We start from the raw sequence: 27,233 nt of genomic DNA on the forward strand, positions 1-27,233 counted from the left end.
TGCTTGTTCTAATTGTTAGAGTGGCCTTCCATTGTGTTTTGCATTTCTGTTTCATTCTTTTTTTCTGAGGTTTTCCATATCATGGGTCACTTCTTCTTTAATATTGTTTATTTTTGCCTTTAATTCATTTATCTTTCTATTGACAGTGTTTTCTGTTTCATTTGGTGTTTACTTAGTGCTCCTATGAGTTCATTTATTTGTTTCTGTGTCTTCTCATATTCTTTATTTTTGGTGTCTTAAAATTTCTTGTTTCCTGTTGTACATTTTGGTTAACCATGTCTAGTAACATCTCCATGCAATTCTCAGTGATTACTTGCAGGATTTCTTTTTGTGAGTGTGTTCTTGTGGGCATCGTTGGGTTCCTTGGCATCAGTTATCTTGTTTTGTTGGAGTCTAGAACTGAGTATCCATATTCTTCATTTCCCTCTGAATCCTGTATTAAAGTATTTTGGGGGGAAAAATGTTTTCCATCCCTTTTTCATCTTCCCCTTGCTATTATGCAACTATGTTCTAGTTGGTGGTTTCAGTCACCTGCTTTCTTTCCCTTGACTTAATTTTGTTTTTTGGCTGTATTAGGTTTATAGCTAAGTGTGTGTGTGCTATTTCTGTTCCTGGTCTGTGTGTAATTTAGTAATAGCTAACTCACAATAGTAAAACTAACAAAAAAAAAAAAACCCAAGAAATCAACATGGAGAGATAAATAAACAAACACAAACAAACAAGAAACAGAACAAACAAGCAAACAAAAATTCCAGGTTCAGAAACAATAGAAATTCAGTCTTAGTTTAAGTTCTGGTATTACTCCTCCAGCATCCAATCCTGGTGTTGGTGTTTAAGCAGAAGCTCTGTCATAGTCTCACCACATGGTTGGTTAGAGGTTTTTTTTTTTTTTTCTTCTGTCTTTCAGAGTCAGCTTCTAGGTCATCTCCTTCTTCAGTGGGTGTGGCAGTTTATGTTTGCATGTTGTCCTCAGGTTTCAGAATCAGCTCTGTAGCCCACCAGCTGTCCTGCTTGGAGTTGAGTTTTCACTGTGCTTGATTATTGGGGGCTTGTTTCTTTGCCTCACCCCTTTTTCCGGGGCAAGTTCAGTGATCCATCAGCTGGCTTCTGCTGTCAGTGTGTTGTGATGGTTTGCTGATTATTTTTCAATTTTGCAGTATCATTTGACTTTGGGTGTTGCTCACTGGCTCAGGAGATGAGCTTTGTGGCCACTACCTGCCCTTTTTCAGGCAGCGGCTTATCACCCACCTGCTGTTGGCCCTTCTGCCTTTCCAGCCTTTGTTTACTGAAAGTTTGGGCAAAGATCAACTCCTTGCTCCTCCCCTCTTCTCTGGTGCACTTTCAGTAACTCTGCCCTTTTGCTGTGTACTAGTTTTCAGTAACTTGTTTATTGTTCAGTTTGCTTTGCTTTGTTTTGTTTTATTTTGCAGGGGGGTCACTCTGCCCAGAGGGCTATGCTGTTTATCCCAGGAGTACCTGGGGGAATGCCATGTGACACTAGGCACTCAGCTGTTTGGTCTTCCAAATGTCTCCCAAGCAGGTTTGGAGCCAGCCTCTGGCAGTGTGGCAGCCCTCCTGTTTTCTCAGTGTAACGTGGCATGGAGAACCTATCCATGGGCTAGGGGTTCAGGGTGTCAAAGTTTTGATTCTCCTTGCTGCTTAATTCCACCAAGTGTGGTTTAGCATCTCACAAATGTTTTGGAGTCACGGAACTCATGTTGTCTGCTTCTGTGCCCTAGTTGCCATCTTGTATCAGTCAGCTGGGAATCTGCAGAGATGTTCCTAACAGCAGCCTGGGTTCTGGAGTGTACTCAGTGCCAAGTGTGGCCACTCTCCACTGTATCTCTTATAAACTTTATTTTCCTTTTTATCCATAATAGATACTTAGCTTCTCAATCTCCGTGATCCCATTTCACTCTTTCTATGATTAAGTCTGTTTACACAGAGACATGAAACTAAGTGCTGATTTCACATGAAACCTTGAGAAATGCATTTTTAAAATTCAAGTAGCACATTTTTCAACAAAGTATATAATATCAATAATTTTATTATATATATGAGACCAGTTTATTATAACATCTTCAACAATTCACACAGAATCCAGAATAGAATAGATGACCTGTAGTTGGCTTCTCATGAAATCTAAATAAAGGAATGAGTAAGGTCACCAGGCACTGAGAGTAATAGGAAATAAGGTAATTTCCAAGGCAATCAGAACACCAAGAAGTGTCCTAGTCTTCAATTTGCTAATCATTTCCAGAAATATACCCAACTTTATATTTCCCAGGAAGATAGGATTCTCTACATCATCAAGAGAAAAAAGAAATAAGCCAGGAAGTTTTTGTGGAAGTCTACATAGAAAAGTTGTGGTTCCAGACTACTACTGAAACATCAGCCTTATATATACTCCAATGTTGCATATCATCAGCCTAACCTCTGCAGAGATGAATATTATTTAACTGCTTGCTTATAGCCATGTTCCAGAAGAAGTCTCCGAGTTTCCTCTTTTGATATTTGGCACTACAATTATATGACCAGTTTCACATCAAAATTATGTGTTAATAAAGGTGCAACAACACAGTAAAATTTTATTATTAAAAATAAATTATTTTTATGAGTGATAGTAGTAGTTGAAATGTATAAACATATCATTTTATATTTAAAGATAAAGCATGTTTTGGAGTACCTATTAAGTGGTAATCAGTAAGGTGCCACGGTGAACAAGATGGATAAAAATCCCTGCTTTCATGCTAGTTTGAGCAGTAAACCAGTCTTCAAACAGATAACATGCACATTTATCAGATAATAAAAGCTACTACTGTGAAAATAAAGCACTGGAATTAGAGTGCAATATGGTCATGAGTATAATTTGTAGTTCATGACCCAGGCTTATTACAATTAGAAAATTCCAAAAGAGATCTGTCTTCATTCTGTCTCCATATTTTCCCATTTCATGAAAAGCTTACTTATCAACTTGAAAAAGTAAAATGTCAAGGATACATATTTCAGATTCCTTAGATTAAGAAATTGCAGATAATATGCTAGCAATATACCCAGATCTAATATAAATTGGAGCAACATCTGAGCTACTCCTCTTTTAAACTTTGCACTTTCATCCCAGGTTGAATTCAATTTGTCATTAATTGCATTCTGTCAACCTTTGAATTGGATCAGGCAGGTCTTTATTTTGTGAGCCCAAATGCTATTTGTGATGCTGTTTACTGCTTACCGCTTACTCCTTTCCACCCTAAAGGCAGCTTCAGTTCAAAAATGGGTTGACATATCAATTAGTTTGTAATCAGTGTATAAAGTCCTTTGAGTGCTTCAGGCCAGATTTTATTCTTACTTAGAAAGTCAATAACAAGTCAACCTGGAAAAGAGGTCCATGGAACCTAAAGTAAGATAAAAACCTTATTGTAAGCTGGAAAATTACCATTATCTCCAGGCCAGATGCTCCTGACCAGCTATCATCCAGAGGAAAGGCTCCTCTGTGTTAGTTTAGAAATGGAACCACAGGCCTTTGTGTCCATCCATCCAAGGAAAGTATTCCTGCTGACACATGCATAGCAGGTATATGTTCTGGCCCAACAGTTATCAAGTAAGGAACATACTGCTTCTCAAATCAGGATTAACCTAATTTATCTTGTGTAATATAGGGTATTTTTATTCTTCTTTATTGAACTAGTTTTGAGGTTCTGCCTAGAAGCCAGTTCATTCCCCTTTCTGAGTAACCGATTAAGTTTACATCCCAACACTTCCATTTCCCTTATCTGGTCTAACACTCTAGGCCTTTGTACACCTGACCTAACAGTTCTAGGGCCAGGTGTTCAGAGCCTGTTGAAATTATGCAAATTTGTCAATCCTGAACTTGTTTACCCTGCCTCACCCTTTCCTGTCTGTAGAAACCACAATAAAGACAGTGTCCACATTTGGTCACTCTCCCTCTGCCTCATGACTAACTCCAGTGCTTCTCCTATTCCCTGCCTGATGTGAATGTGTTCTCTCCAGGGTATTCTGGTAATGATACTGTAAAACTCTCTGGTTTATCTCTCTTGATCTCTGTCTGCTCTCATCATACCATCTTCATATCCCAAAGAGAAAAGAAATGTAAAGAAAACAGAGGTCAATTGCCCAGCATCTCATCAGTAGTTCTTGGCAGAGATGGGTTCAAAATTCAATTCACTGTTCCTTTCTGTAGGCTTTACATGAAAAGCAGAAAACACCTGAGTATAAAAGTATTATTGTATAGCACTAATTTACTGAGCAACTACAGGTTTTTACTTTGCTCAGCACTGTGTATGCTCAATTATTCAAGTGCATATTTTAATGTTCAGTTTAACTTTAGAAAACTAATACTCAGAGAATGGAATTGGCTTTGACCACAAAGTCACTTTCTACTTCATCGTGTAAGAAGGCATTCATAGAGTCACAATGCCAGCTTTCAAAAATCAATACTCTAGCCACTGCCTTAAAGTGACATGAAGCTCATTGTTAAAGAAAAACAAAATGGAAGTCACAGTTTAGACATGCCCCAACACCAATTACCCATGCCCACATAATCAAAATTTAAGTCACCCTGATTTCTTCAGAATGCTAGCTCTAGTTGTAAATGAAATACAAAATGTAAGCTTTGCATTCCTGTCAGCATGATTCAATGAAATCAAACCAATCAGGTGTAGACACATCAGCCTAAACAGTGATACAGGTCCTGGAAAGACTGTTAATGAGTAGTAGCGAGTCACACAAAAGGTCAAAATTTCCCTCCTTGCTATGTTATAATGAAGTTCTAGCTGCTGTGAGCAATTTTTTTAAACTACTATAGGTTTGACATCTCCTACATCACAAACTGTTCTCTGTATGCACAAAAAAAAAACTTTAAAATTTTTTTCTAACTTGTTCTGAGTTTATTTTTGACATCATAAAAATCAAAGCTTCTTTATACACTGAAGAAAGGAAAAACCAAGGCAAGGAGGAGGTAAGTGGCAGATGTAAGCTATTTAATTTTTATGAATCCACAGAGGAAAACTAGCATACTCTTACATGAGGAAATATGTTCTATCCATCCTTTTCTTTTCCCTCATTTACATATATCCCAGACCTCTTGGTTTTTACATATTTATTGAATGCTTATCATGTGCCAGATACTATTCCAAGTACTTTACCTTTCATAGTCACCACAACCCAAAGGTACATAATTGTCCACCTTGCAGATGAGAAACTAAATGCACTCAACAACTAAGCCAAACAGTATTCCTCCAGTTCCTTCCCTCTTAGCCACTAAACTTCCCCTCTTATATAATCATTGTTATGTTAAATGCCCCCCAAAAACATATGTTGATGGCTTGGTCCCCATTGCAGCAGCATTTGGAGGTGATATTCTCATGAGTGTTCTGATATCATCAATTAATTAATCTACTTATGGATTCATAGCTTAATGGACTATTACAAGGTGGCAGAAATTTCAGGAGATGGGGTCTAATTGGAGAAAGTAGGTCACTGGGGATAGGCCCTTAAATGGTATATTTTCTTGCCAGGTCCTTTCTCTCTTCCTGCTTCCTGACTGCCATGAGTTTACCAACCTTGCTACACCATGCACTCCCCACCATGATGTTCTTGCCTCACCACAGTGCAGACACAGTGGTGCCAAGTGATCATAGACTGAAAATGCTGTCATCATAAGCCAAAATAAATGTTTTCTTCTATAACTTGATTTTCTCAGGTATTTTAGCACAGTGACAGAAAGCTGATTAACATAATCGTTAATCAGATACATCTCACAGTGAAGAGATCTAACTGAAATACTCAGGAAATCCTAGAAATTATAAACAATTCTACCACATTTGTTCATGAAAACTCTGTAATCTCCCCAAAATATGTTTATACTTTCAGGATAGAGAAAAAGTTCTGACCAAATAATATGGGCTTGGCTAGAATGAAAATTAAGGAATTCACTGCAGAAACAAATTCCCCAAATATTTGAGTAAGGGGCAGTCTGACTCTGGATAAGTATATTTTCTCTGCTTCAATACCAGAAAGACTATATTGCACATTCAAACTCTGAGAGTAAAATCATGCTCAATATTTTTGCAGATTTCATTGCAGTAGATTTGTGAGTCTATATTTTATGGAAAACATAAGCTCTCCAGAGGAAGGTGTGGTATCATGAAGAAAAGGCTTGCTTGGGAATGAGAAGCCAGTTTGGGTCATGCCAACTTACTTTCATTCCCTCAACTTCACTTTATTTATGTGGGGTGCAGTTTTATCCTCTGACTATTTATCTTGTTATGACACAATAAATTATAGAAGATCCCAGAATACTGAGTGGTAGAGAATCCACAGAGTACTTAATGGCTATGGAAAACACCTCTTTGGCTTATAAGAAAAATAGAATTGTGCCAGAGAGGTAAACAAGGCAATAAATACCAAGACAAGAGGAGGAATATTCTCTCATTCCGAATCAAAGAGGTTTTCCAGGTGGAATTGCTTTGACTGAGCTGCAAGCAATGTTCCAGGAGTTAAGAGAGGAACTTCTCATGAGATGAACTCTCCTGAAACTGCTCTTGATTTGCTCTTCTGTAGGTTTTGCATGACTTGGGGCTAATTGACATATATATAGGGGGGAGGTGAGAGAGTGATGTTGGGTGGGGAGGTGTATATAATACCCAATAACAGTCCTCCCCACCAGAAAAAAAAAGAAATGGTTTTCTGCAAAAATATTTTTATCAGATTATCTTTAAGGCAAAAGTCAGAAAAATATAACCCAAAAACTAAAACAGCCCATTCCCTGTTTTAGTAGAAAAAGTTTGAAACAGTGACTTCTTTCCATAACAGCCAAATCGAGAAGTTGAAACAGAGACTCCAGGGACCTCAAAGCAAAAATATGCATTGCCAGGTCCCTTTTAGAACAAGTTTGCTGAACTTGGCTTTAGAGGATCATAAAGAGAACCGACTCAGAGGACTTTTGTGCTACCTATCCTTCTAATTCTGAGAGGTACCATTGTGGTTAGTGGCATCCTCTTGATGTTTATTCACTCAGAGTCCAAGGGTATCCTCAAGATCACACATGCTCAAGGGAATTTTCATCCTTTCCGCTACATCAGCCCTCTAACAACCATGTCACCTGATTATCTTTATTCCTGCCACACAGCAGGACACACAGCATTGACATCTCTAAGATCACCTCCCTCTGATAAGGAATGCAAGTCTAGGAATTATAGCAAAACTAGCAATCATAAAAACATACCCAAATAAGGCCCAGTATAGCACAAAAATCCATGCAAACCATGAATATCAAATAACTCATTTTAACTAGTCTAGTAGAATATGGTTAGATGGAATGTAATCTACTTTTCTGGCACTTTACTCAACATGCAGTCTTGTGACAAAATTATATAAAGTGACTTAATTAGCAGAAATTACTGTATAATGATATATCAAACTTTAAGTAGGTAGATGAAATTTAGATATTAAATATTCCTAGAGAACCACAGTTAGAAAATCAATACATATTATCTACAGCTACTGGCTATTTTCTTTTCTTAAAATAAATTTTATTCCTGCTGGTTGCACCCTTGTTTCCTGGAATTCCATCTCAAAAATACAATGTTAGAAGACATCAAGAATACTTTTAGTTCTTCCTTAAGCATTCATTGCTTCTTTACTCTTTAAACAAGAACTCACTTTATTTTTATTTACCTACTCTGTCTTAGTTAAGATTTCCCTTGGAGCAAATAGCCTAGCCTGCTATGTTGACTAGTTCCTTCCTTTCCTGTGACTTCTCAGATCCTAGGACAAGGAGCAAGAAATGAATTCACCTGAGGTACTTTGGAGAAATGCACAAAATTTCTTTTATCACATACCTACCATCTTGTTTCCCATTTTTTGTTCAACATTTTGTTCTGGGTCATAGTTAACTCCTGGGTTACCAGACCATTGGTTAGAGTACTAGATCAATTTAATTAACAAAGACAAACTCTTTCTGTTTTTTGAGTGTTTCTTTTAATGGAGTAGATATAGAGCAGGTAAGAAAAGAATACAATAAAGTGTCCCTTACTAAGTCCATGCACTTTCACGTATTACATAGCATTGCATTTATATTATATCAGATTATATACATATGTAGATTATATATAAGACCACAATATAAATTGTTTTCTGTTGGTTGAAATCCAAAATACTTGGAAGCTACTTCAGGTTCAGGTATCTTCTCCCCACTTTATCTTTCACAGTTCTCCCTGTGGCACGTGATTCCATTTGTCGCTACATTAGATGACTCAGTGTTGAACTTTAAGAATCTAGTTTTGTGAGCCAAAATCACACTCAGAGATTGCTTCACTTGTTCTTCCCTTAATTGTTTCTGTTCATTGGACAATTGTTATCTAGTTTTGTCCCAAATGCAGGAGGAAATTTTTAGATTGTGAAATAAAATGCCACTGTAGCACTAGAAATTTAATTACTAATTAATGTACTTATTTATATTAGTAAATTGATCATATAATGGCTACCTTACCATAACTCTGAAACATTGTTTTAACATTGAGAACTTTCCCTAATTCATAAAGCACACACTTGTCTAAATCATAGCTTTTTAAGCAACTCAGTAAATAGTGCTTTGAAAGCTAAGCAATATATTTGAGAAAAAAACTAAATTAATTTCCTGAGAATTAAAAGGAGTATTATTTCCACTGAAGTGGAAATTTGCAGCATCCCTCAACTCTGGCAGACAGTGGCAATGACAGTCTCAATCAAGTGAACTTCATTATAATCTACGTTATGGTAATTTGTGGTTCACGAGGCAATGCACAACTAAGACCCAAATCTTTATGAATACCTTTTATAATTTCCCCCTGTAACTCCACTAAAATTGACTCAGTAGAAATGAATTAAATATTTAGTAAGTTTTCTACCAATTAAATAATTTATTTTTAATTTTCAAATAAATCACTATATGACCACAGCTTTTTTTTATATAGTAAGCATTTACATTGTCATTCATCAATGAGAGTATTAAATCTTGACTCTTTGTTTGAATGTAACTTGAACTAAATAACTTTGGGACCCCATTCTTTTTCAAAACACTTAGCTGAGCCTATGAGATGTTATTATCTACATCTGCCTGTGTCTCAACTGTGCTTCCACCTTATCTAGAATGCTCCAGTTTATATGGGTTAGCCACCACTCCTAGAAGAGACCAAGCTGCTCCCCTCACCCCACCCCATGCTCTTGTGATATTCTTCAATTCAATTTCAATGCTTAAGATGCTTTTACTTCATTGGTCCTGTTATCCACCAGACATCACTCGAAAGCCTGCTCCTCAAGAAGACTTTCCCTGACCTTCCTCATTTAAGTGGCCCATCCTCCTCTTCATCAGAAGACCTTGTCTGCTACTTTTGTAACAGAATCTGCCACGTTTAACCTTGTAGAACATAAATTCCAGGAAAACAAGAAACTTTTCTGTCCTGCTTTATCTTTTATATTTTTATCAGAGGACAACAGTTTTTGGTAAGATAGCAACCACTTTTTGTATGAAAGAACTATTAAAGAAATCATTGAATTATTTAACTTAATCTGTGAAGCTTTTGAAGAGTATTATTAAAGGTGTTTCTTCTATTGTGCCCACCTCCTGTTCTCAAACCCAGGTTGGATCTTCAACAATCAGCCACACAAAAGGGTAGAGTTTTAAAACTATCCCTTTATTACAGTGACCTAATCTTGTATCTAGATGCTGACTATTTCCTCTTTTACTTCCCCCTCTTCTCATTCTGGGTTTTCTCATTACCTCATTGGTTCATACCAAAAGTAATTTTCTAATTAATATATTTATTAACATATTCAAAGTCCTTATTTTACTTTAAGTGCTACTTAATGCAACGACTATAGCAATTAAGGAAACAGATTAAACCTCTGATTCCATGAAATTTCCACCCAACTGAGTTCCCAAATATAAACTTACTTGAAGAGAAAGAATACATACTATTCACCTTTCTCTTCCTTGAAGCATCTGGTATGGTATCTTGCATATAGTGAACAATCAAGAAATGCTTTTTAAAAGTAAAATGGCACGTTAATCTGAGCAATGAGGCAAGAAAAGAAGTAAAACATTGGAAAAGAAAAAGCAAAATTATCTCTATCCAATTTCTTACAGAGAAAACCTTACACACTACATACACATGCACAAATAAAAAGTTAGAATTAATAAATGAATTCAAATAGTAGCAAGATATAAAGTGACACATAATAAAGAGTTACATTTCTATACCCTAAGAACAAACAATCTGAAAAGGAAAAAAAATATGGAAGCAATTCTATTTACAACAGCATCAAAAGGAAAAACATACTTAGGAATTAACTAAAGGGATGAAAGAGCTGTATAAAAGCATAGAAAATGCTGAAAGAAATTAAAGAAGATATAAATAGAAACCCATCCCACATTCATGGATTGGATCACTTAATAATGTTAAGATGTCAGTTCTACCCAAAATGATCTGTACATTCAATATAAACCCATTAAAATATCAACAATATTTTTTGCAGAAATAGAAAGTTCATTCTAACCTATATATGAAATCTCAATTGATCCTGAATAGTAAAAACTATCATGAAAAAGAACAAAGCTGGGGAATTTACAATGATTTTAACACTTACCGCAAACCTGCAGCAATCAAAAGAGTGGAACCCTGGCATGAAGACAGATATACAAATTCTATCATTTGGGTACCTGAAGCAGGAGGATTGTGAGATTGAGGACAGCCTGGACTATATGATGAAAACTTGTCTTCAAACAGGAGAGATGGCAGATAACTAATAGACAGTGCCTGTCTGAGCTCTCACAATTCTGAAAAAACACTTTAAATTCATGGCTGCAAGAATAAGATAACATGGCTTTTTTTACCAAGTAGGATAGCACCGATACAAAGAGGGAACCTAATGTATGACCAGCCTTTAAATTAGCTCATTATAGCACAAAACAACCTAGGAAAACCAAGCTGCTTTGCTGGCCTGCTGGAGAGCAGTGTCTCCATTTTTTTGTTGTTGTTCATTTGTTTTTCTTTTTCCATTTTTCTCTCTCTGAAGAGCAAAAACTCAAGGCCAAAAAAACTGTAGAATGAGTTCAGAAAGTTCCTGAATTGTACTGGACCCACCAAGACTGCTGGATGTGGAACCTCTGACTGTGCCTCCCTGATGCCTATGACCAAGGAAATTATAAAGTAAGAGATACCTGGAATAAAGAAGGCAGTACAAGATGTGTAAGAGGAGTTTAACAAGTATATGGAAAGTCTCAAAAAAAATCAAACAGAAACCCTCAAAATAATAAGTTCCTTAAATCAAATAAAAAATATAGTTGAAAGCCACTCCAGCAGACTGTAACAAGTGTAAGACAGAAAGTCAGGGCTTTAATATAAAACAGATATTGAAGAAAAAACAGACTAATAATTAAACAAAAGAATGAAGAGCTATGAAAGGATTATGGAAAAACTGTAACTGCATCAAAAGACTAAACCTGAGATTCATGGGAATCAAAGCAGGAAAACAGGTGCAAGCCAAAGCCATAGGAAATATAATCTGCAAATAATAGCAGAAAACTTTCCAAACCTCAAGAAAGAGATGCCCTTCCAGTTACATGAAGTCTCCAAAAACCCAAACAAACATGACAAAGTAGGACCTCTTCATGGCATATTATAATTAAAACAATTGGAACAAAGAACAAGGAAAGAATGTTCAAGGTTATAAGAGAGAAAAATCAAATAACATATCCAGATAAACCCATCAAAAAAACAGATTTCTCAGAAAAAACCTTAAAAACAAGAAGAGTATTTTGAGCACTGAAAGAAAACAAATTCAATCCTAGAATACTCTAACCAACAAAGCTATCATTCAAAATTGAGGAGGAATAAAAATCTTCCATGATAAACAGAAACAACATGATCACTAGACCAGCACTCCAGAAAATTCTCAAATGAATCCTACTCACAGAAAATGAAAATAAACATAGCCATGAAAAGATGGGAACTATTAAATCTCAAAAGAAGAGCAGACAAGTAATTAGAGAGTAGCATAGAATTAGTTGTACACACACAATCACACAACAACAAAAAAAAAACTAAATGACAGGAATCACCACATACCTCTCACTATTAAGACTGAATGTTAGTGGCTTCAACTTCCCCAACAAAAGACATCAATTGGCAAAATGGATTAAAAAGGAAGACCTTACAATTTGTTATTTACAAGAAACCCACCTACAGACAGAAACAAACATTGACTTAGGGTGAAAGGGTAGAAAAGATTTATAAAGTTAATGGCCCCAAAAAACAGGCAGAAGTAGCTATATTTTTATGAGATAAAGTAGATTTCAAGCCTAAATTAGTGAGAAAAGACAAAGAAGATCACTTCATACTAAGAGCAACATACAAAGAGGAAATAACAATTGTTAACTTACATGTGTCCAATGTTGATGTACCAAACTTCATCAAACATACACTATTTGGAACACAGACCCCAACAAAGTGAGAGTGGGAGACTTCAGTACTCCTCTATCACCAATAGATAAGTCAACCAGACAAAAAATCAGTAAAGAAACTTTAGAATTGATTGATACCATAGATCAAATGGACTTGACAGACTTCTACAGAGTATTCCATTTTGTAACAGCACAATATACATTCTTCTTAGCAGCCCATGGAATTTTCTCCAAAATAAATCATATTGTTAGGTCACAAAGTAAGGCTTAACAAATATAAGAAAATTGAAATAGCCCCTGCATACTGTCTGACCACAACAAAATAAAAGTCAACAAAAGAAATAGCTGAAAATACTCAAAAACCTGATGACAGAATAATGTGCTTCTCATGATCAGTGTGTCATAGAAGAAATAAGGCAGGAAATCAAAAAGTTCTTGGAATCTAATATGAATGGATGCACAACTTATCAGAACTTGTGATACACAGTACAGACAGTGCAAAGGGGAAAGTTTAGAGCCACAAATGTCTATATTAAAAGAACAGATCTTGAATAAACAACCTAATGCTGCACCTCAAACTCCTAGAAAAACAAGAACAAGCTAAACCTAAAACAAGTATAAGGAGAGAAATCATAAAAATAAAGGCCAAAATCAACAAAACAGAGACAGAAAAAATCATACATAGAATTAATGAAACAAAAAGCTGGTTCTTTGAAAAAATAAATAAGATTGATTAAACCCCTAGCAAATCTAACTAAATTGAGCAGGGAAAAGAATCATATTAATAATTTGGAAATATAAAAGGGAGATCACAATAAGCACAAGGAAATCCAGAGAATCATCATGGATTACTTTGAAAGCCTATATTCAAATAAATTGAATAATCTAAAAGAAATGGATAAACTTCTAGACACATATGACAATCCAAAGCTGAACAAATATGACATAAATCGCCTAAATAGATCCATAACAAGCAATAAAATTGAAGTAGCAATAAAGAATCTGCCTTAAAAGACAACTTTGGGACCTAATGGAGTCACTGCTGAATTCTACCAGACCTCTAATGAAGAACTAATGTCAACACTCCTCAGACTTTTCCATGAAATACAAAGTTAGTGAACACTGCCAAACTCATGCTATACAGGCAGATTTATATTCATCCCAAAACAGGACAAGGACACAACAAAAAAAGAGAGAATTATAGGGCAATATCTTTAATGAACTTAGATGCAAATATTCTTAATAAAATATTGACAAACCAAATTCAATAACATATCAGAAGATCATATAACAGGATCAAGTTGATTTCATCCCAGGGATAAAGAAATGGTTCAACATATGCAAATCATTAATTATAATACAGCCTATTAACATAAGCAAAGACAAAAAAACACACAATAATCTCAATAGGTGCAGAAAAAAACATCAACAAAATTCAACAACCTTTCATGATAACAGCTCTGATGAAGCTAGGCATAAAAGGATTGTACCTCAATGTAATAAAGATTATATATAACAAGACCATAGCCAACATCATCCTAAATTGTAAAAAGCTAAAACCATTTCCTGTGATGTCAGGAATGAGACAATGGTATCAGCTCTCTCTACTCTTTTTCAACATATTCTCAGAATTCCTAGCCAGAGCAATAAGACAGGAAGAAGAGATAAACAGAATACAAATGGGAAAGGAGGAAGTCAAGCTCCTGATTTGCAAATGACATGATCTTATACCTAAAGACCCAGAAACTGCCACCAAAAAACTCCTAGACATCATAAATAGCTTCAACAAAGTAGCAGGATACAAAATCAATTTACAAAAATCAGTAGCCTCTATGAACAGTAGCCAACTATCAATAGCCAACAATGAACAGACTAAGAAAGAATACAGGAAAATAATTCCATTTCCAATAGCATCAAAAAAAAAACAGGAATAAACATAACAAAGGAAGTGAAAGGCTGTTATAATGAAAACTCTAAGTCATTGAAGAAAGAAATAGAAGAAGAGTACAGAGTATGGAAAAATATCCCATGCTCATGGATTAGAAGAATAAATTTGAGAAAATGGCTATACTCACAAAAGCAACCTACATATTCAGTGCAATCCCCATCAAAATTCCACTGATATCCATCACAGAGATTGAAGTATCACCCCTAATGTACATTTGGAAGCACAAAAGACCATGAATAGTCAAGAAAATACTAAGCAAAAAGAGCAACACTAGAGGAACCACAATATCCAACTTAAAAATATAATACAGAGCCATAGCAATAAAACAGCATGATACTGACACAAAAACAGACATGAAGGTCAGTGGAACAGAATAGAAGACCAAATATGAATCCATGCAGCTACACAAAAAATGATGGAGAAAAGACAGCCTCTTCAACAAATGTTGCTGAGAAAACTGGATATTTGCATGCAGAAAACTGAAACTAGATTCATGTCTTTCACCCTGTACATTACCAACTGAAAGTGGATTAAATACCTTAATATAAGACCTGAAATTTGAAACTAGTGCAGGAAAGAGCAGAGTATACACTGGAACAAATAAGCATAGAAAATGACTTCCTAAATAGAATTCAAATGGCTCAGGAACTACAAGAAAGGATTGACAAATGGGACCACATGAAACTAAAAGGCTTCTGCACTACAAAAGAAATATTACCAGATTGAAGAGGTAGCCCACAGAATGGGAGAAAATCTTTGCCAGCTATACATGTGACAAGGTAATAATAACCAGAATATACAGGGAGCTCAAAAAACTAAACTCCCAAAAAAAATCAATGACTCAATGAAAAAATGGGCAAATGAACTGAACAGAGCTTTTTCAAAGGAGGATTTCCAAATGGCTAAAAAACACAAGAAAAAAATGCTCAACATTCCTGGCCTTAAAGGAAATGCAAATCAAAACCACTTTAAGATTCTACCTCACTCCTGTTACAATGGCTATGATTAAGAATATAAACAACAACAAATGTTTGCAAGGATATGGGGGGGAAAAGGAACCCTCATACACTGCTGATAGGAATGTAAATTAGTACAACCTCCATGGAAACAGTATGAAGGCTCCTCAAAAAACTAAAAATAGAACCACCATATGATCCAGCAATGTCACTGGTAGTGATATACCTGAAGGAATGTAACTCAAGACAATTGCCCACAAATGTTTATTGCAGAACTGTTCACTATAGCCAAACTATGGAAAAAACCCACATGCTCTATAATTGATGAATAGATTAAGAAAATTGTATATATACATAAATATATGTACACAATGAATTTTCATTCAGCCATAAGGAAGAACAAAACCATGTGGTTTGAAGGCAAATAGATGTAATTGGAGGCCATCACGTCAAATGAAGTAAGCCAGGCTCAAAAAGACAAAGGCCATATGTTTTATCTCATATATGGGAAATAAAACCAATGCAATGACAAGCAATATTATGAAAAACAGGTCATGCTAAAGGAAGGTCACTAATGGAAGAGGGAAGGTAAAAGAAGAAAGTTAAGAAAGTGAATATGGCTGATGTACTTTCTGTACTAGAATGAGTATAGAATTTTTAAACCTGTTGAAATCATAAGGGGACTAAGTTAGAAAGGAGAAAAATAGAGCACATGATCCACTTTGAGTTATAATGCATATATACTTGGAAATGTCACAAGGAAACTCCTTGTAGAGCTATCTTTATGATATATTCATTATACAAGAGGGGATTTGTAATGACAATTCAGATTAGGCTTACATTGTACATTAGTTTCACTGCCCCCCATCATATTTCCTCCAACCCCCACCCCACCCCACCTAAAATAATTACAAGAAGTTTCTTTGTTCTATTTCATAAAGCTATATGAAATTCATCAACTATATTCCCTTACCTTAATCTCCTTCATTCATCTCCCCCTTCCACTAGTAGCCCCCACACATATATACTATACCTATTTTACAGTCCCATTTTCATTATTAATATTTGAATTGATGTTCAAAGGGGTTTCTCAATGTATTCTCTCTGTGGGTCCATTCAACCCCTTCCATTACTCTCCCTTATCCCTTTATCTCCCACCCCATACCCCCATTTTGCAACAAATTTCAATATACATCTTAATATTCTATACCTTCTGTTATGCTTTACAATATTACTGATGCTCTATCATTCTTTTCCTTTCCTTCTTTTCCCATGTTTCATAGAGTACTTCTACTATTGCAAATATGTTCTGTATGAGTTTCTATATGATCATACTTATTTTTGTGTATATGATTATCTTTTGGATCTATCTTACACTTATGAGAGAAAATATGTGACCTGTTTTTCTGAGCCTGGCTTACTTCACTTAACATGGTATCCTCCAATTGCATCCATTTACCTTCAAACCACCTGTCATTATTCCTATTGCTCAGTGAAACCCCATTGTGTATACATACCATATTTTCTTAATCCATTCATCAGTCATAGGGCACCTGGATTTTTCCAAAATTGGCTATTGTGAATAGTGCTGCAATAAACATCAGTGTACTGAAGAGCTATCTTAAACAAACAAAAATATATTTTTTCAAAAATGGACAACAGGAATGTAAAACAGGTCCTGTCTGAGGAATGGTCCCAGTGAGAGGAGGGAGGACATAAGGAAAAGGTGAAGGAGGCTGAATGTCATAGAATTATTATGTACTCATGTATGAAAATGGAAAATGAGACATGTTGAAACTATTCCAAGAATGGGGGTATGGAAAGCAGAATAGAAGACTATGAGGACATAAGCACAGTTGTACTCAATATTCTGCAGGCTGAGATTGGCATAGCCTCAGCCACAGAATAGGATGAGAATAAGATGCAGAGCAGCTACTTTTCCTAAGATGTTTATGTCAAATAATCTGTAGGTTGAGATTTGGCACAGCCCCAGATGCAGAAGAGACTGAGAAGGCAAGATGCATCTCAGCTGCTTTTCCTAAGTTGTTTGTGTTCAGAGAGGCAGGAATGCAGGTTCCTCTTGTTATAATATCATGCCCCTCCCCAAAAACTGCTGCTCTACCTTCTTGTTTACCACTGGGTATAAAAGACTCGCTGAATGAGGACTGCGATGCTTTTTGATGATGGGAGGCTTTTGAATGAAAGGAGGCTTTTTTGATGGGGGAGGTTGGCTAAAGGGAAAGTGCTGGAGGGAGATTGCTGAAGGGGGGATTGTGAGGTTTCAAAGAACAGAAAGAAGAAAGACTTTAGCAGCAAGTTTTAAAGAACTGTAAGGGAGTAATCCCTTAAAGAACAAAGATAGAGAAAGAAAAGAAACAATGAGGTTTTTGTGCATCTCCATCGAGTGCCCAACACACCTGGCCCCAACTTTCTGCCTGTCTGTCTATCCTGTGTCCTTTCTGCATCTCTCATCACCCCCAGTTAGGACCAGTTAGATTCAGTAATAATCAGGAGCAAGAGAAAGCTCACTTCATGGGGGGAGGAATGGATAAGGAGAATGATGGAAGAGTAGATTCAACTATGAAATTTTGTAAGAACTTTTGTAAATATCACAATGAACCCCCAGTAAAACAATAATATATAATACAAAAACAAAGCAAACAAAATAATGACATTGGGATCGAGCCCAGAAATAAACCCTTGTATATATAGTCCAATGATTTTTGAAAAGGATGTTAATACCATAAATTAGGAAAAGGACAGTCTTTTCAATAAATGATGCTGGGAAAACTAAATATCCATATGCAACATAATGAAATTGGACCTTTACCTAACATTACATATAAAAAATAATGCAAAGTGGATCAAAGATTTAAAAAGTAATGCCTAAATCTATAAAACTTATAAGAAAATATGCAGCAAAAGCTTCATGGTGTTTGATTTGAAAGTAATGCCCTGGATATGAAACCAAAGGACTAGGCAAAAAAACAGAGAAAAAATAGACAAATTACATTTCATGAAAAGATTTGTAAATTTGTGCATTCAAAAATACTATCAATAGAGTTAGTGACAACCACAGATTAAGAGAAAACATTCATAAATCATATATCAATAATGGATTAATATCTAGACGATAGAAAGAACTAAAACTCAATGACTGGACTGGTTATGGTGATACACCCTTGTAATCCTAGCACTTGGGAGGCTAATGCAGGAGTATCACATGTTTGAGGCCAGCCTGTGATACATAATAAGGTCTAGGCCACCCTGGGCAACACAAGTAAGCCCTGATATGGGCTGGATATGGTGGTACATGCCTATAGTCCCAGTATTCAAAAGGCTGAGTAAGTTAAAGGCCATCTTGGACTATGTAGTGTCTCAAAAAGCATTATAAAAGTAAAACTCAACAACAGAAAAGTCAATTCAAAATGAGCAAAAACAATATGAAAAATGCTCAATACCACAAATCATTACAGAAACACAAATTAAAACTATGAGATATGTACCTCGTACCTACTAACATGACTACTATTAAAAAATGGAAAATAACACATGTCCATGAAGGTGTTAAGAAATCAGACAAAATGATACAACAGTGTGAAAATTCCTCAAAATATTAAAAATCTTAAACATAGAATTACCATATGGTGCAGCATTTCCACTTTAGAGTACATATCAAAAAGAACTGAAAGTGGGGTCTCAAAGAGACATTTGTACCCCCCTGCTCATAGCAGCACTATTCACAATAGCTAAGATGTTGAAGAAACTGCTGTGTCCATGAAAAAAGGAAGAAAATTCTAACACATGCTACAACATTGCTGAAGCTTGTGAACATTATGTTAAGTGAGATAGCCTCATCACAAAAGACTCCACTTGAATGAGGTAGTTAGAGTATCCAACACATAAAGGCAGGAAATAGGATGCTGGTTTCCAGGGGCAGGGGAGATGGGAATGAGGAATTATTGTTTCAGTTTTATAAGACAAAGAGTGGTGGAGAAGGAAGGTCGTAGTGGTTGCACATTATGAATCTATGTTACCTGTGCTGTCAGATTAATGCTCCTGAGTCCAAATGATAACCATTTCCATAGTCTTCCCAAATGCCTATGTACATTTCCCCTGCTTCTCAAATCATGTGTATACTTTACTCAGTTGGGTAGCAGTGTCTATGGTATAGCCTGAAATGCCTTTTTAACTGATTTCTTACCATTTTACATTGAATTTTTGATAGTCCACCAACTACAACTACATTGCTCAAGCTCCTTCTAAATGCCCTCCTGTAACACTCATTCTTCTACATGGACACCTTTTTAAAATTCCTCTTAGAGAAATCATAACTGAATGTGTTAGGGAAGTATATGTTACATTGCTTGTCTCATAGACTTATTAATTAGGATTAAGTATCAATACAAGCAAAACTCCTAGAACAGTGCCTGAAATAAAATGTCTTCTCAAGTATTATCATTATATATTGTTACCATTATATACTAAAAAATTACAATTAAATTCTACCAGTTTCTCAGGACTAGGAAGCATCTTTCAACTCACCAAATGAAATGTGATTTTTCTCTCTCTTGAACTTGTCTGGTGTTTTGCTGTCTACCTTACGTCACTTAGTATATTCTCCCAAATTTTTTAGAAATTTGTAAATATATGTAATTTCTTCCTATTAAAATATGAAGCCCCAATACTCAGCAAAAATAGCAATGCTAGAGGTATCACAATACCCGACTTCAAACTATATCACAAAGCAATAGCAATAAAAACAGCATGGTACTGGCACAAAAACAGACATGAAGACCAGTGGAACAAAATAGAAGACCCAGATATGAATCCACACAACTATACTCACCTCATTTTTGACAAAGGTGCCAAAAATATACAATGGAGAAAAGACAGCCTCTTCAACAAATGTTGCTGGGAAAAGTGGTTACCCATCTAAAAGAAACTGAAACTAGATCCATGTCATTCACCCTGTGCTAGTATCAATTCAAAATGGATCAAGTACCTTAATATCAGACCCAAAACTCTGAAGTTAGTACAGGAAGGACCAAGAAACACTCTGGAACTAATAGGTATATGCAAGGACTTCCTCAATAGAACCCCAGCAGCCCAGCAACTAAGAGAAAGGATGGACAAATGGGACATCATAAAATTAAAAAGCTTCTGCACAACAAAAGAAATAGTCTCTAAGCTTAAGAGAACACCCACAGAGTGGGAGAAAATATTTGCCAGCTTGTACATCAGACAAATGACTGATAACCAGAGTATACAGGGAACTTAAAAAACTAAACTCTCCCAAAATCAATGAACCAAAAAAGAAACGGGCAACTGAACTAAACAGAACTTTCTCAAAAGAAGAAATTCAAATGGCCAGAAAACACATGAAAAAATTCTCACCATCTCTAGCCATAAAGGAAATGCAAATCAAAACCACACTAAGATTCTACCTCACCCCTGCTAGAATCGCTATCATCAAAAACACCAACAACAACAGGTGTTGGCAAGGATGTGGGGAGAAAGGAACCCTGGTACACTGCTAGTGGGAATGGAAGCTGGTGCAACCACTCTGGAAAACAATTTGGAGGCTTCTTAAAAATCTAAACATAGATCGCCATATGACCCAGTAATCCCACTCCTGGGTATATATCCCAAGGAATGCAACACAGGTTACTTCAAAGGCACCTGCACACCCATGTTTATTTGCAGCACTATTCACAATAGCCAAGTTATGGAAACAACAAAGATCCCCCACTACTGATGAATGGTATTTATACACAATGGAATTTTACTCAGCCATGAAGAAGAATGAAATCTTATCAATTGCAAGTAAATGGATTGAACTGGAGAACATCATTCTGAGAGAGGTTAGCCAGCCTCAGAAGACCAAAAATAGTATGTCCTCCATCATATGTAGACTTTAGATCTAGGGCAAACACAGCAATGTTTTTGGACTTGGGTCACATGATAAGGAAAGAGCACATATGGGAGATCTGGGAATAAGTAGAAAACCCATAACAAGAAAGCGTTTGATGTCCCCACTCCAGAAGAGCTAATACAGAAACCTTAAAGTGACAGAGGTCAACATGAGATGGGGATCTGAACTAGTGTAAATATCAGTTAGAGATGAATCAACTTGGGTTGTAAACATTTGTACATGAAAGAAATGCTAGGAATTTCTCTGTGTAGCTATTCTTAACTCAACTAGCGAAAATGCTTTGTCTTCCTTATTATGCTTATGTCTTCTCTTCCACAAAATTAGAGATAAGGGCAGAACAGGTTCTGGCTGGAAGGAAGGGGGGAAGGGGAGGAGAGGGTAGGGGAGGGGGGCAGGAGGGAGAAATGACACAATGTACGCACATGTGAATAAATGAATAATAAAATAAATGAAGCCCCTTCAAACAGATGATAATGTATACATCATCTTTCACATATGGTTTGTAAAATATTTGTTGCTTCATACTAAATTTTTAAGTGATGTGAACTTACTGTAACTGACTAAACCAACTTGTTTGTTGTCAGTGTTCTGTGTCCTATATCATTCCTACATATATTTAAAATCAGTGGTTCTCAAAATGTCAACTGGAGATCCTTGCTATAAAAACTATTTTCATAATAATACTAAGACACCATTTGCATTTTTCATTCTCTTTCTCCCACAACTATCCAGTGCAGTTTTCCAGTGGCTACATGATATATGATGACTCTCTAGGTTAAGTGCAGATTCAGTATGAGATCCCAGCTGTTTTCTCTTAAACAAAACATTTAAAGAATCACTTACATCTTGAGGAAAGTCACACTTCAGGAGAGAACAAGGTGTGGTAGTTAAGTTAATTTATTGGTTTGAAAACCCATCCTCTGGTAATTGCTGTCAGCTAAACCAGACAAAGCTGAGCCGAGGAAGCACTGGGCAGCCTGTTAATTTACTTAGAAAAGGCCCTGTGTGGAGGACAGGAGCAGAAAGATACTTGAAAAAAAAGCAAAAATTGTGGAAAATAAGCATTATTATTTCACAATGTTTGGTTCCTACTCTTGCTTTCTATCTCTAAATTGTTTCAACTCCAAAATTCTCTAAGATATTATGCAAAATGGAGTTAGTAATGAGTTTGAAATCACAAAGTATAGATCTGAATCTTGTGACCAGTTCCCTCAGAATCTTTGATTCTTTTTCCTGCTGGTAATTAGAGATAATGATAGCATCGGCTGATACAGATTATTTGCTCCCTGTTAAAATCTTTATATTTTAAAATAAGAAATGTCATTGGAGGATGGATGAGGGGGCTCCCACAGCTTCCCAGTTTCCAAGCAAATCACAGGTCCTTGAGATCCACAAACATGAAAAGCATTTTAAGGAGTCTCACAAGGTGAAAGTTTTAGCAAGGATTTATTTTAGTATAACAGGATGAAAGATAGACAGGAGAGGGGGTGTTAGAGAAAGAGAGAGAAACATTTTCTCTCTAAATGGGAACTAAAAATGGTGGTCCCCATCTCCTAGTCTATACAGGAGAGCTGGGGGAATATACAAAGATAATAGGTCTGGGTGGATGAGATGGCAGTTAAAACAGGGAGGGGTCCATCCTGGCCCACCCATATCAGAGACAATAGATATGCTTTAGAACTTTCTTTTGCTCAACATGATTATTCTCCACCCATCCAAGGATACTTGCAGTTTATTAATATCTCGAAAAGGAAAGCAGAAGCAGGTAGCTCCTCTTTGTCTCCCAGTTTTTGTAACTTAGCATCTAAAGGGAGATGGGAGGGGGGCAGCTGCTCTGGCTTTCCATGTTTTAATGTCAAAATCTGGTCCTTAAATATTGATTAAAAAATAATTTCCCTGTTTCCTCATCCATCTATCCTGCCTCAGAATTACAACTATTCTTATCATTAAGGAAATTGAGTTTTAGAATGACGATGTGTCAAAGGTACACAGAAGATAAATGTCTGAGCAGAGGTTCTAATCTGTGTTGTTTGATTTAATGAAACCAGAGTTCTGGACCCAAGATACAAACTCCTGAGATTCCATATGATATATTCAGCCGCCAGCCCCTCAATGCAAAATAAAGAGGCATGGTGAAGACAGAGGAAGGAGGCTTATTACAGAGCTCCAGACAAGCCATGGAAAGAGGCAGAGTAAGCACTCAGTTCATCTTCAGCCATCTTCCTGGTACAGACATGAGCTATAGGCTTAAGTAGATGAAAGAACAGGGGACAAGGGACAAAAGTATGCATGGTTAAACAGTCCCAGTCACAGGTGTGATCTGGTTGGTCTCATCACTGACAGAGCAGTCTTGGTCATGCAGGTGGTCTGTGTTAGGAAAAAGGCCTCTTACAAAGAAAGCTCATGAGAAAAGTCTCATGTCCAAGAGCAAAGTTTAATGGCAGGCCCAAATGCCAGGCTGGCCAGGGAAAGATGGCACAGCACAGACTCTGGGCTGGGCATGGTTTTTATAGAAGAGGGAGCTTGAGGAAGTTAGCACGCATGTGGTAGTCTCCAGTAGGGGTGGGGCTGTCTTAGAGCTTGGGGATTTCCGTGAGTGTGGGGCTGCCATTTTGGCTGCTGATTCACAAAATGGCAACATTATTACTCTATAATTACCCCATTTTTTCTTTAATAATGAAGGGGGTAGGGGCTGAGGATTGGGAATTGGGGCAAAGCATTGGCCTCTTAACTGCTTCCTTCTGGCAGGGGGTGTTGTGTGGGGCAAGATCCTCAGACTCCTGCGTCCTGGTGGGGACCGTCATAGCAGTCCTCTGGATGGTTTTGGAGAGGTTGATATTCCTGGAGGTACAACTGGTTAAACTTTTGGTTAGCAACAGCAGACATGCAGTATGATACAAGGGAGGAAGCTTAAGAATAGGAGAGCAAGAAACATAGGCATTACAATGGGTATTATCCAGGAGAACCACTGTGAAATGTTGTTCCTTAGAGGATTCCGTGAGTCCTCCAACTCCCTTCTCCATTTTTCTAATTGTTCCTTGAGAGATGTCACCACTGGGGGATCCCATTGAGCTTGACAACAGTGGGTGTTGTGAGAATGACCAGATGAGGGCTGGTCCACCGAAGTACCAATGGAGAGGGTAGAAGATCATTTAGGAGAACAAGATCCCCTGGTTTAACAGAAATTGTTATAGGGTGGGACAGAATCTGGTCTGCATGCTCTCTGAAAAGTTCCCTGAGAAGATTAAGATAAGATAGATAGTAAGCCAGAGGAGCAGCGTCTGTTGGAGACAAGTTTACTAGAAGAACATAAAAAGGTGTCTGCTGAGGGCTGCATATCTAGGGATCTAAATCCTGCAAAATCCTGTAACTCTCAAGAAAGCTCTAAGCTGCTTTATGGTATGGGGAGAGGAAAACAGAAGATTGGATTGATTCACTCATGACTCAGGGAGTGAGTCTGTCCCCTTAAGGCCACACCTAGGTAGATGACCTGTGGGAGGCAGGGGCTGTCAGGATTTAAATGTAACACCCTTGGATAAAAGAGAGGTCTAGCTTGACTACAACAGTTTTCTGTAGATGTCACTCAGAGCAGAACAATATTAAGATAATCTTCTTATTTTATACACATAGAGAATACACATAGTTTGACATGACCCTAAAAATCTTAGGCAACTCTCAGATTATACTCAACTTTAACTTTATTACACATCACATCTTTTTATTATACACTTTTGAAACTTACTCAGACCTTTATATAACATACTAAACCCTTCGATGGCTTGTCTTTATCCATTCTGTTTGAAACAATCTTTAGGACAAACACTTCTTTACAAAATCCTTTCTCATCCAAAAAAAAAAAAACCATTCCTTTTTCCTTTAATTTCTCAAACAATATATTCACTACCTATCTATATCCTTTCCAGTTGTTTACTTTGCAACTTGTGTTTTAAAATTAACTTTTATAAGAATTTTAAATTTATTATAGGGGCTGGAGCAACTAATTAGTAGCCCTTGTTGTTTTAAGGGATTTATGATAGACATAAGGCCTCATCATCCCTCAGGCTTGAGGGGATATTATTTTGGGTGTGGAAACTGTGAGGGATTTTTGAGTTTTATTTGACTAGGGAGGGCCATCCAGGCTCACCCTACACTCATCTCATCAGTCCACACTGTGGAATCTATTTGTTCCTGAAGGAGGGGGCAGCAGAAATAGCTGCCTGGGGGGAGAAGAATTTGAGCTTTTAGTTAAGATAGTAAATCCCATCCCAGCAGAGTCACTGGAGTTTCAGGAACTAAGAGGAAAGAATGACAGAAGAGGAGGTCTCCCAAAGAGCAGGCCAGAGGCTGGTAAAGTAGTGCTCTAGGGGCTGGCCAGATATGCCCCAAATGATAATCTTGTCATTTGGATCAGGGACTGGGAGAGAAAAGTAAAACAGAGAAATGAGCTCCACTGTCTAGGGGGAAAATGATCTTTTGTTTTTCTGACATAATGGCTACCATGAGGCTCTTCAACATTGATGCCAAGAAATGGAGCATGGACAGGGGGCCAGAACCCATCAATCCATAGGGGGTGGAACCCCACCTTCCATATGGAGATGGGGGCACTTAGACCTCCAGTGGTTACCATTGCAGAGAGGGCAGGGTCCCAGTTGGGGGCAGGACTAACTCCCGTGCTGTGCCCCTTAAGCATTCTCTGCAGAAATGCCCCTCTTGTCCACCATGGTAGCAAGTTCAGGATGCAGGTCCCAGTTGGGTGGGGCCTTCTCTGAGAACAGCAATGAGGTCATGATGTCTCTTATCTTTTTCTCTCCTGTTAGTAAGGTTCTGGACATACATACATACATATATACATAGCTATACATACAGATATGGCTAGCTGTATTAGCTGATCCAATGACTTTTCTCCTTCAGCCACAGACTATGAATTTTTTACAAATATCTGGGGCTCGCTGCATTAGAAATTTATCTTTGAGGAGAACCTCTCTCACCTGTGACTCTGGGTTCACCGTGGTATGCTTTCTGATAGCATCCTCCAGATGCTACAGAAAGGTAAGGGGATTTTCTTCAGGGCATTGCTGTAAAGCAAAGTTGTTATTTCACATTGACACCTGATACTCTGGAGAGCAGGTCCCTGAACCATTCTGGGCCTCAGTTTCCTCACTTGAAGAATCAGGGATCTGGTCTAGGTTAAACTACTTCCTTCCACTATGAAATGGCTGAAGTGACATTAACAACACTTATCTTCCTTACTATTTCTTTTGATTTAGCAATGCTGGGGAATTGAACCCAGCAGGGCCTTGCACATGCTGGGCAGACACTCTCCCACTGAGCTACGTCCTTATCCCCAAATATTTTTTTCTCTTTCCTCTGGCTGTACTGGGGCTTGAACTCAGGAATTTATGCCTGCAAAGTGGCACTCTACTGCTTGAGCCATATCACCAGCCCCTTTTGGTGTGGATCTGTCAAGGGGACTGCCTGTGCCCCTGTAGGTAGGTGCATTTATTCCCTCATTTCCAGGTGCCACTAGTATTGGGCTCATTGTAAATGATAATCATTTCCAACATGAGTGGCCTGGGCCAGAACCCATTGCTTTTCTAATGAGACAAGAGTCTAGTCTAGTAGAAGCATAATATCCTTTCATGTCAATTGAAAGGTTTGGATCACGGAGATAAAGGCTTGAATGTATTGGTCAGGTGCATCAGTATAGCTATCCAGATTTTTTTTTAAATTTCCCTTAGATCTGATAACTGGAAGGGGACATAAGACTTGCCCTCTTCTTACCATTACCTATTGAAGGGGCAAGCACCCATTAAGAGGTTCTGAATATTAGGGTGGCTTAGAAGGTAGGGCAAAAGGTGGAGCAGTAGGGGTGGGCCTTGTCACTGATAAGAGGCTTTTCTGGTCCTCTTTTCCCATGTTTATACTGTGGCTTAC

Source organism: Castor canadensis, chromosome 1, assembly GCF_047511655.1.
Source record: "Castor canadensis chromosome 1, mCasCan1.hap1v2, whole genome shotgun sequence".
Classification (NCBI taxonomy): Eukaryota; Metazoa; Chordata; class Mammalia; order Rodentia; family Castoridae; genus Castor; species Castor canadensis.